This window comes from Cryptomeria japonica, chromosome 7 (assembly GCF_030272615.1).
Source record: "Cryptomeria japonica chromosome 7, Sugi_1.0, whole genome shotgun sequence".
NCBI lineage: Eukaryota > Viridiplantae > Streptophyta > Pinopsida > Cupressales > Cupressaceae > Cryptomeria > Cryptomeria japonica.
This window is the reverse complement of record NC_081411.1, coordinates 317,246,908-317,260,288: the sequence shown is the minus strand read 5'-3', so window position 1 is coordinate 317,260,288 and position 13,381 is coordinate 317,246,908.

Below are 13,381 nucleotides of genomic sequence, written 5' to 3'. Positions count from 1 at the left end.
ATTCTCCCTTATAGAACACTATCACTCTCATCTCTGTCAACATCATACAAGGTCTTCAATTCCTCAAATCCTAACACTGTCACTCTCATCTCTGTCAACAAACTTCTTCTTCTACTCAATGCATCCACAACTTTGTTTGACTTTCTCTGATTCAAATTAATTTGACTGTTCAAATACTGTAAGGCTTGACGATTGGTATAAAACACAAATTCCTTAGGCAACAGGTAATGTCTTCACTTCTTCAAGGCTTGAACTATAGCATAAAATTCCTGAGCATATACTGAATATCTCCTCCTAGCATCCCTCAACTTTTCACTGAAATAGGCTACTTCTCTCCCTTCCTTACTTAACATGGCTCCAATTGCATTTCCACTCACATCATAGTCCACTTGAAATACTTTGTTGAAATCCAGTAAAGCTAACATAGGCTGCTTAGTTACCTTCTACTACAATAATTCAAAACTCTTATTTGCTTTGTTTGTCCACTTGAATTCTTTCCTATCTCCTCTCATTGTCTCAGTCATAGGGCTACAAACTAAACTCAGATTTCTGATAAACTTTCAATAGAGACTAGCCATTCCATGAAATGATCTAACCTCTCCAATGCTTTCTGGTGTAGGCCATTCAATAATTGCTCTTACTTTGTCAGGGTCCATCTTCAATCCATCCGTAGATATCAGAAATCTCAAATAGACTAACTCTTCTTTCATGAAACTGCATTTCTTAAGATTTATCAACAACTTCCCCTCTCTCAACCTCTGCAAAAATTGTCTTAAATGCAACAAATGCTCCTCTTTTGTCTTACTAAAAATTAGAATGTTATCCAAATATACAATAACAAACTTCCCCAAGAATTTCTTCAATACCTCATTCATAAACCTCATGAAAGTACTTGGTGCATTAGTCAATCCAAAAGGAATCACCAACCATTTATATAATCCTTCATTTGTCTTGAATGCTATCTTCCACTCATCTCCTTCTCTGATTCTAATTTGATGATATCCACTCTTCAAGTCTATCTTTGTGTAGTATTCAGCTCCACTCAAACAATCCATTATGTCATCCATCCTAGGCAAAGGAAACTGATACTTTACTATGACATTGTTTATTACTCTAGAATCGGTACACATCTTCCATTCTCCATTCTTCTTAGGTGCTAATATGGCTGGTACTGCACAAGGACTCAATATTTATCTGATCAAACCTTTCTTCTGACAATTCCTGCACTTGTCTGTTCAACTCCTCATTCTCTGCTGGTGTCATCTCGTGTGCAACTTTTTTAGGAAAACTAGCTCTTAGAATAAGGTCCATGCAATGACTGATACTCCTCATAGGTGGTAATCCATTAGACACATTATCTAAAATGATGTCTTCATATTCCGTCAACAACTCCTTTATCTCCTCCGATTGTTTTTCTTCATGATTTGGGTTCCCAGTCTCCTTAGGAACTAAGGCAAAACACACATTCTCATGTCTCATTCCATTAAGGAATTTCCTTCCATCCACCAAATGGATTCTAGCATTCGTACAGACTTCACTCTTCAGGGGTTCCTCCAAGGGTAACGAGGTTTGTTTCATTTCATTTTCTAGAATAATTTATATGTTCTTCCTTCCATCATGTATTTCCTATCTATGAAACCGCCAAGGTCTACCCACCAAAAGGTGACAAATATCCATAGCATAATATCACACAAAACTTCATCATGATAATTTCCAATTTTCAATTTCACCAAACATTTCTCACTCACTAACAACTTATGATCATCTCGAATCCATGCTATTTGGTAAGGCTTAGGGTCTTTCAATCTTTCCAACTTCAGTTTATTCACCATTTCTTCTAAAATAAGATTATCCAAACTACCACTATCAATAACCACTTTACAATACTCACTGGATACCTTAAATATGGTCTTGAACAAATTTATCCTCTGCAAGGGCTCTCTATCCTCTCTGGTATGACACAAAGCTCTCCTCATCATCAATAGTAATCCATCTTCTGGTTTATAAGCTGATCCGGTGGGGCTTTCTTCTACCAATGCTATTCTTCTAGTGTTCTCGGTCTTATTAAATTCAAAAGAATGATGTCCTTCTCCTCCACACTTAAAGAAAGTTCCTCTAAACACTCTCTTATCTTGTCTTCTATCATCTTTTCCAAAATTCTCATTCCGGTAACCATCAATTTCTATTCTCTGTTAGAAATTTTTGTCATCCTTCTGGTATGAACTACCATCTTTGCTCACTTCCTTGTCCTTGTTATGATCTGTACAGGTTCCTCTTCCTCCAAAATATCCTCTTCCTCTTTGAAATCTTCCTCTAGAAAACCTTCCACCTCTACCTCTCTGTCTCTGCTAGTGTCTTTTGTTCAACTTCTCTTCTTCTTTCAAGGCATATTGGTAAGCTTCTTTGACACTCTACAACTTGATCAAATTGAGTTCATCTTGTATAGACATCCACAACCCATTCAACTATCTTCCAACTTGTTCAATCTCCTCATCAACATGTCTAGATCTGATATTCAACTTGTAGAATGCTTCGGTATACTCCTTCACACTAGACTCTTTCTTCTTTAGGTTTTGCAACTTCTAGAACAGATTCACTTAGTAATCGACAGGCATAAACTTTGATTTCAACATGGCAACCATCTGATCCCATGATTTGATCTTTTCTTTGCCTCTTCTCTGTCTATCAACTTGTAAATGTTCCCATCAAATAAATGAATGACCTTTCAACCGGGTGTAGGCATATTTCACCTTCCTTTCCTCCATGGTGTTCTCAAAATCAAAATACTTCTCCATCTCCAAGATCCAATCCAATAATTCATCTGAATCAAACTTACCATCATACTCTAGTGGGGTAAAATATGGTTAAGTTTTCACCCTACTCAAAACCCTCAAGAACCTCTCTTCCTCTGGATCGATCATCAGTGAATTTGCTACTTGTTTTGCTAGTACTTCTTCATCATCTTCACTCACATCTTCAATATGTCGACCTCTTCTTTGGGCTCTTTCAATAGCTTCCAATTGGGCTACAAATCCTCTCAACATTTCCATTACAATAGGGTCTACATTCCCACGCGCTCCACCATTCCTATTTCCTCTTTGTTCCATCTTCATGCTAGTCCTATGCAACTATAGGTTAGATCCAAAATCTGCCACCCTAAAACAAATTCTTTAGGACAACGCAATCTTTAGAATAGAATCTCACTCTGATACCACTTTGTGCAGTCATGGTTAGGTGGGACCTCAATGAAATCAATCTGGACCATGCAACAAGAGTAAACACAACGAAAGCAAGATGAGATGATGGAGGCAATGCATAACTAAATAAATTCGATCATGAAAATTGATTACAAATAACTGACAACATCCAAACTTCAATATTTGGCTCACTGGCCTGCTACATACATGCTCAATTACAGAACCGGTCAACTCCAGACCTCTAAATCTTAAGATAGATTTTCTATGTTATATCTGATATATTATGATGCTTAATTACATTGATTTATATGCTCAAGAGAGATCCACATCGACCCAAGAGGAATCAAATGCCAAAGAACAAGATCAAACGTGCAAAATTAAGGTTTTTGAAATTAACCTCTAAATTTTTAAAATTTTATTGGAAATTAAATTTGTAGGTGAATATTTGAATTGTAAAATGGGAAAACACTTATATTTGAAATAAATAATCCAAATTAAGCAATTCACAAGCTCAAATTTTAAATTTAAAAATTAGGGTTTTGGTGAATTTAACCTCTAAATTTTTAAAATTCACTTAGAAATTAAACTTGTAAATGGAAATTTATATTTTAAATTACATTAAAACTCAAATCTGAAAACATAAATGAGAATTAAAGGTGTAAGGAGTCAGGTTCACCAAAATGTAATGGTGAAAAATTAGGGTTTCCACCATTAGATGTATGAAGATAGCTAATTTTTTCTTAATGAACTAATACATTCAAAAGAGGGTTGAATACAATAGATTTAATCACAAACTAGTAATAATAAGGACTAAAAATGCTAATTCAATTCAAGGGGTGAATTTGTTTACCCTCTTTTGTGATTTGAATTGTTGAAATTAGGGTAAAGTGCTGAAATGGAGGTAAAAATGTAAAAATAGTGAGTTATAGTTGTCAGATTGGGGCACACACTTGGATCTGGGAATATAAGAAGATTTATATTTGATCCCTGAAAAATCTCCAAAAATGTTAGAACCATAGCGAAATTCGCCTTGGTCCTCCTAACTTTTAACACACCAATAGGGGTTGATGTGTCTTTGCAAATAATGTCGATTCTAAAGCTTGCAACTCCATACCTATTTCCTGAACATAGAAAGAAAGGGAAATAGTTTGGGAATAGGGGCTTTCCTAAGTTAAACACCGGTTTTTGAATTAACCATGAAATGGAGATAAAAGATAATTTAATTGTTGTAATTAAGGATTCTTGTTTTGAGGAAGATCCTAAATAATGACTGAAAATCAAATGATATATCTCCTTGTGAAGTTTTGTTTGTCTCCACATGAGATTAGGGTTTCATAAAGTCTTTGGAAAAATAGGATGTAAAATTCCACTTCAATGCTTGACTCTTGACTTTGTTGCTTCTCTTAAACTTGAAGGAAGACTGATTACTTTCTCAATTGCTTGAATGCTTGAATGAATACTTGAATGTTTGATGTAAAATTTAATTTCATGTGTGTGGATGTCAAGATGAGAGGGGAAAGCCTCCTTTAATAGTTGCCCATCAAAAAACTTGCTAATTTCTCGACATGAGCCGACATGAAGCTAAGTTTCTCTCTCAATTTGGAAAAGGCAAATAGGGTTGAAAAGGGGTCAAATTGGGGAGAACCAAAGCATGGTTCTCTAGTCATACCCCAATTTAGGGCTAGGACAAGGTGACAAGATCATGTGCAGGGTCAAAATAAAGGTATTTTTGCAACGTGCAAGGAGAATTAGGTCCCATTCAAGCCTAGGGGCATAAACAATAAAGCAGGGATCCAAATGTGGTCAAAATTATACAAGGGTGCAAGTTTGGGATGCTACACTCATATCTTTTCATGCCAAGGCTAATTAAGATCAAATTAAGTTTCAAAATTTTTATGAGTTAAATTTAGGGAATATCGATTCATCCTTCCCTCTCAGTATTTCGATTTGTTCAACAATTGTTATCAGATCTTGGTCCCTTGTTGCTAGCTTAATCCCTTGATGAAGATCTTGATTTGAATAAATGGCTCCTTTAGATATGACAGGAGAATACTATTTTGATGAAGAACTGATGACAACCCTTGAAGTTATAGAAAGTGTAGAATCTATGAATGAAGACTTGAAAGGAAATGTTTAAGTAGAAAATGAATGTTTGAAGAAGTTGAGAGATTAGATCTAGAAGTTTGAAGAAAGGCATTAAGAAGTTAACAAGGAATTAAAGCAAAAAAATTAAAATATTGTAATTCTAAAGCAATAGATTTAAGAAAGAAAGAAGGTGAAAGAAAGTCTGAAGAATACAACTAATCAGAAGTCAAAAGAATATGGGAAGTTAGAACAAGAAATCATGAAGTTGAATTCAAAAGAAAAAATTAGTAAAAGTAGTGCTATAGAAATCTCATAAGGACAAGGAAGGATTAGGCTTTTCTGGAGAACTCCCAAATCAAACTAGGTTCTGAAATCTAGGACCTACTAAAAATAGATCTTCAATTCATCAACCTAATGCTTAAAGGTACCCATCATTCAATGGTTATTTTTTTCAGTGCAATTATTTTGGACATAAAGCTATAGATTGCAGAAGTAAAGTGAATTAGAATACTCAATGCTTCATTTGTAAGAGGTTTGGACATAAGGTTAATTACTATAGTAATCAAGTTATCAATAGAAGATATAGACCATTTATGAATGGATTTAGTGGATAACATATGATTAATCCCTTTTAAGGTTATTGTCACATATGCTATAAAGATGGTCACAAATCTAATCAGTGCAGATCTAGAAAAAATTTGATGAATTCAAGATAGAGGAATATCAAGTATTATAATTGCAACAAATATGGATATTTTGCTAACAGATGCCTAGGAATGTGAATGCTCTGATAATATCAAATTAAACTGAGAAGAATTCTATGGTATGGAGAAGGAAAGATGTGAGTAATTTTGTTACATATAAGTTTGGTGCGGGTTCTTCTGACTTTGAAAATTTATCCAATAGCTTTGTCTCAGGGGAAAATTCAAAGAAAGATCTATCTATACCCCTTCTCATGAAGGAAATGCATGTGGTGGCTTGTGCATGCTGGTGTAGTTGATGTTTTTGGTGTTGTATATGCTTCGGTAGATTGCATATGAGTACAAAATTTAGTTGATGTCACTTTGACAAGATATTTTTTGGCTTCGAAACCCTAGGTATAGTGAATGAGCTAAATATATAAATTTTAAGATCATTTTGCATTATGCGTTAAAGAGTTTGAAGAGAAGAATAGAAGGAAATTCATAGAAAAGTAACTGTGAAAGATATTATTCATATCTTTTCTCTATGGATCCTAAGATGTCAGTTGCAAGACAATCTAGTAGCAAAACTATTCAAAAAAATTGAAAAAAGTGCAATTAGAGGAATATAAACATGAGAAGATTATGAATTTAGAAAATTGTTTGCTGGATAAAGAATTGCAAGAAATAAGAAAATTAGGGCACAAAGGCTTGGATATTTGGAGCAAGTTTCCATGGTTTGTAGATGAGGATTTGATCAAGTTTCTTTTAAATCATATTGAGGATGATCATATAATGTTGGACAAACCCTATCAGATTTCGAAGGAACTGATATCAACTATTTCTAGTCTATGTGATGTTGGACATATTCTGGTGAAGAGATCTATCAATAACAAAGAAGACAAAACCTTAACTGGTCTTATAGGTAATCAACGAATATTGATAATTGATATAATTAACGACCCTGTAGTGAGGTATGTTGCATATGAAATTTCTTATAAAATTTATTTCAAAAAAAAAGAAGCATCAACTTTGGTGATAGCAGTATATATTGCACATCAAATAGTGGAAGAGAGAAAATAATTTGATTTATGTGAGTTATTGTGGTCACAATGAACTTAGAGAATGTTACTTTGATGAGAAATATAGGATATTTATTTCGGTTTGGTTTTTTTATCATGTGCTTAATGTTTTACTTGACAAGATTCTTACTGTTGAAAGAGAATATTGTGTGGAAATCAAATGTTTCTCTGGGAAAGAAAATCTATAGGTATCTAGATTGTTTGGTAGAAAGAGACCAGGTTACAAGAATCATTTCATGAAACTTTAGAAGTTGTTATGCTATGGTCTGGTTCCTAGCATTGTCAGTACTCCTACGGAGATTCCTTCCTCCAACAAGAATAGTTCAAAGAGAAGAATTGATGTGTCTCCTCTTAAACCAATGAATAAGATGAAGAGAAAAGAAACGAAAGAGATAATTTCCCATGATGATCCAGAATCATCTACAAAAGCTAGGGAAAAGGTGGCTCTAGTTAAGAAACAAGAAGACAATATCGATGAATATGATCTTTATAGTGTTGAAAAAAAAAAAAAATTCTTGGGGAACCAAATGGCTTGAAAATGATTGTAGATTTGTGGCTTGAGAGACCTTTGTATGACCAAGATAATATTGAAGAAGGGCGTGTGCACAAAGATGGTGGTCAGAAAAGTGGACACCACCCAAAAAAAACTTGGAAAAATAAGCAGCACGTATGCGGTTTCAAAATTTGAAATTCCTACATACATGCTTAGGTTTGTTCTTCCCGAGCCTAGAAAAGGTAGTGCATACGCACTGCTTATAGGAAAATGAGCACATACGCGCTATGCCTAGGAAAATGAGAGTGTACATGCTATGCCTAGGAATATGAGCACATACGCGCTACTCATAGGAAATTGAGCATGTACGCACTAATAATCCAAATAAAATCATGTACGTGGTGCCTGGTAAATTTAAAAAAAAAAAAAACTAGGTCTCATTTACCCATGAATCGCATTTTTAACTTCATTTTTTCCCCATTACCTCTCCTAAACCATGAATGGGGTCTAGATTTATCCTCCAGGCTATGGATCAAGGTTAGTTTTTGTTTATTTTTGTCTTTCTTTCCAGTTTATGCAATTTGTTTTACATTTTGAATTTAATTTCATTAATTTTGATTAGGTTTTTTCATTTTTTGTTTCAAAAACCAGATTCTTCTAATCCAGAACAAGAACAACCAAATGGACCTCCTAAAAACCCACAAGAACAACCAAATGCACCTCCTGAAAACACACAAGAACAACCCCCAATTCCTCCTTTTGACCGCACAGCCGAAACACAGGAAGAATTAATTAATCAGTTAGGACAAAATACGTCTAAAATCAATAGACTGATTGTAAAATTGAAAACTTCCGAACTTGACCATCATCAATCCCTCACCACTAGCCTAGAAACATTAGCTAGTGGTTCCATAGCTGTTTCCATAGAAATTACCAAATGGGGAAGCTTTAAGGATAGGTTTTGTCAATTCTATGCCAATGGGCTATCATACGATGGAGTAAAAAACAAAAATATTTCTAAACAAAAAATATGTACCCTTTTTGTTGATCCCAAAACTGGTCAGTCATTACCTCTTAATGCAAAGAGGTTTCCCATACATTGGTGTACCAATGCGCAGATAAAGAATCTTTTTTGGCAGAGGTGGTGGATGGTCTTTGATGATCCACCTTGTAATAATTATGAGGTGCCATTGTATTTTTTGAGAAAAATATATTGTGAGTTTGTGCTCAATGTGTGGCCAAACTATTTTGACATGAGAGAGTTTCATGGTAGAGGTGGTGGCTCTGCCCAAGATAGACCTGGAGCCCATAGGCGATTAGCCATGGAGACTTGCCGCCCCGTAGCACCCAAACCCAAGGTGCATCAGGCTGTCCCATTAGAGCTAAAAGAGTTGATGGAGCTACAGACTCTTCAGGAGGCCACATCGTTGACTGGTGCCATCATCCAACATGGGACATCATTAGCACACCCTATTGTATTGGATGATGAGCCGTTAGAGGGCAACAAAGAGCCCATAGAGCATATGTGTGTCAATTGCTCGGGGATAGATGATGCAGCTGGTGCAGATGGATACTCATATCATCTGTGCATGATTTGCGGCTGGAGATGTCAGGTTCACATGGTTGAGGATGTCATGCTGATAGATGAGTTGATGGACATGGTGTTTGCCCATGAGCCATAGACATAGGTGTGTTGATTTGAATTCATAACATTTTATTTATTAGTCACTTTAAATTTGTAATTACATAAATGAATTTTCATTTATACATTGACTTAAATTGAGACAAATAATATGCATTTCAGGATGCAGTAGTGATATCCCATACACCTCCCCCAGTTACTATAGCTACAACTTCGATGCCCGAGGTATAAATTTTGTAACATGTTAAAATAGAATAGTACACTTTGAATTCAAAAAAATACAAGATATACTAACTATCTTTAATGCTTGGTCCAATTTCTACAACTCTTTTTATGTATTGTTTTGATGGAAAATGCAAGTCATTTCCTTTTAGATTTTTAAAATTATGTTAGATTTATTATCTATACTAATATCTCATGTTAATTTTGTGTTTTTAGGGTACCCCCTTTGCATCTAGGGCTCGTCCTAAGAAAAAGAATTCCTCAAAGATGCCAAAACGTGTGAAGAAGGTAATTGAACATATTTTTAGTTGTACAATTGTTTGAAAATTTTGAAATCAAGTATTAGCTGGGGTTTGTAGATTGATTAGTGTTTTTTGTCTATTTTACATGTATAGCGGCCATTGAGCTTTGTGGATATGTTGAATGCACCTGATTCGCCCACAGATCAAGAGAGGGTGGAGGTATGTATCTCTACTTTATTTTCTTGATTTCATGATTATATGCACGTGTACATGTGAACTTGTGATATATATAATCTTATAATTTTTTCATACAGGAAATATCCATACCAATTTCATCAATGGTGAACCCTCCTCCTTGCACTAGAGAAGCATCTCAGGATCCAATACACTTTTGTTTGATATGTAAAATTAATTGTTTTTAACCTTCAATACTTATCATTATATTAATTGTATTTAATCTTTGTACATTTTTTGTATAGGTAATAGTGACACTTTCTACATCAATGGTGAGCCATCCTCAGTCCATTCGAGAAGCATCTCAGGCACAGGTACATCATTGTTCTCTATATTATAGCTTTTAAGTGTTTTTGATATATTTATGTTAGTACATTGTATTAATTGTACATTTAATCTACAATAGACTCCTTCGCGGCATGGCCATAACGTGGATCCATTTAAGAATGTCTTCAAGAAAACTCCTAAGAGTGACAAGGAGAGGAGAGCAAAGACATTAGCTCCTAGATCAGCTGATGAGGTAATCTACATTTCAATTGCAAAGGAATTAAAGTTAAATGCATAGTTATGTTGTTAATTGTGAACTATTTTCTACAAAATAATTCCAACTTGGCTTTTGAATTGTGGTTTTGCAGCCATCTATAGAGCCGCGTACTGCACCGAAGAGGCTTGATTTTGATGATCCACCACAAGTTTAGGATCCTATAGTGTTAGTTTTGGTCATAGAATGACCAATACATGTAGATATATTCTACATTTTTATTGTATATCGATTTGGATATGGCATATGCTACATTTTTGTAATACTTGTATTGACTTGGTAGACATGCCTTTTTTTATATATATAAATATCGATATTTGATCCAATAAATGTGTAATGAGTTCATTATTTTGTATTCATTGTATTTTGTGGTTGTCCTTTTATAAATTTAAATGAATATTTGCATATGTAATCAATAGTATGAATATAAACAACAAAAATATATGATATAAAACATTGCAACCATGGAATATGATTTGATAATATTTCTAAAATGTTGAATTAACCCTACAAAACTCCTTGTATTCAGTTCGTTATTGTGTATTCATTGTATTTGGTGGCTGCCCTTTTATAAATTTAAATGAATATTTGCATATGTAATTAACAATATGAATATAAACAACAAAAATATATGATATAAAACATTGCAATCGTGGAATATGATTTGATAATATTTCTAAAATGTTGAATTAACCCTACAAAACTCCTTATATTCAGTTCATTATTGTGTATTCATTGTATTTGGTGGCTGCCCTTTTATAAATTTAAATGAATATTTGCATATGTAATTAACAATATGAATATAAACAACAAAAATCGACAATATGAATATAAACAACAATGTGTATGGTGCAAGAGCACCCTCACGCTCACAATGGTCAAATTTTGTTCATCATGTGCACAAACCAACATCGCGAGCATGTTTGGGTGGGAAATTTTATGCTAGGTATGCACCTATCATGCATCCCAAAGTGCCAAAACGTCGAGAGTCATATTGTACCAATGCGATCTCTCAAGTGCCTTAAGTCCAAAAAATTGTCAAAATTTGATAGACTATTTCTTCCAATCTAGGACATGTACGGTCGATCTATTTGATCTTGTGAGGTTGCATGAGGCTCCTCTACAATGTCCTATCTTGGTTTTCGATGATTCGGAGCCATTTTCAATTAGTAGCATTTTTTTGCATGCTCCAAAAACTGTCAGTTGCTTGCAAGGAAAAGTTGCAAGATTGACTAGAATTGATTCAGTTCATCGTATGCACAAACCGATGTTGCAAGAGTGTCTAGGTGGGAAGGTTTACGCTAGGCATGCCCCTATCATGCATCCCAAAGCACCAGAACATCGAGAGTCATACCCTATCAGTGCGATCTCTCAAGTGTCGTGAGTCCAAAAAATTGTCAAAATTTGATGGATTGTTTCTTCCAATCCAGGACACATACGATCAATCTGTTTGATCCCATGGGGTCATGTGAGGCTCCTCTACAATAGCCTATCTCATTTTTTGATGAATCGGAGTCATTTTCAATTAGTAACATTTTTTCGCCTACTCCAAAAACCAACAGTTGCTTGCAAGGAAAAGTTGCAAGATTGGCTAGAATTGATTCGATTCATCATATGCACAAACTGACATCGTGAGTGCATTCAGGTGGGTAGGTCTATGCTAGGAATTCCCCTGTCGTGCATCCCAAAACATCAAAACTTTGAGAGTCATACCCTGTTGACGCAATGTAGAAGTTGCTTGACAACTTTTTTGACAATTTTTTTGACAACAATGACAATTTTTGCTCAAATTGTATCTAGTCTCAATCTATGACCCCTATGACCTGATAATGACTCAAATAATTATCCATAATTATACAAGAATCAAGAATGCTCATGATTGACCAGGGACACATCACATATACTCAAAACATAGTCCCAAAACATTGAGACACAAAATAGTCACAAAACATTGTCACATATTATTCAAAATTTGCCTCTAAATATGGTCAAATCAGCTCTTGGCTATTTGATTATACAAAAAATTATCTTACAAATCATCCCATGGGCTTTTATACAAAATTTGGCATTACAATATGTGCGATTTAGCTCATCGCCATTTTAATATACAAATCATCTCATGGGCTTTTATACAAAATTTGGCATTACAATATGTGTGATTCAGCTCATTGCCATTTTAATATACAAAATTTGGCATGTACATATGTACAAATCAGTTCATTGCCACTTAAATATACAAAATTATGCCCCTAAACATGTAAAAATCAGCTCATGGGCATTTATATATACAAAAAATGAATATAGAACAATTCGTCGATGATTTATACAAAATTCTCAAAATCATTCTACTCTGAACCATAGAATCAATCAAGTGAGCCTTCAGGATCAGCTCTAACCTGTATTGTGTCAAGTATTGCCTCGTGGTCAGATTCATGAACTTTCCATAAAATCTTGTTATGAGGTCTACCATGATACTTCATCAAATGAATATTTGTTGCAACAACAAGGTTAGAGAAATGAAGAATATGTCTGTGTGTTTTAAAGTCCTCGAACAACCAAACATCATAATTCTTGATAGGGTATCTTTGAAGCCATGTTCCTGTCATGACAACAAACCCTATTGGGTACTCAATAACCTCTCTATCAATGATTGTGGTTGTCAATTTTCTTTTAGGCTCAACATAATGACACAAATAGTAATTTGTTCCTTCTTCATTATTCTCTTCTGCAACAATTGCATACACATGACCTGCATTTTATAAAGTGTTAATTAATACCAAAAATAAAGTATGATGTACAACAAAATGAACCAAAAAGAATACTTGCAAAAAAGTTAACTCAAGAAATCACCTGAATCCACTAGGTCAGATACATGGTCAAAATCCACTGATGTCTCCATTTGGCTCAATTGTAGTGCTTTGGGAATTTGATATGAATCAATGGGAACCAATAGTCTATAAGAC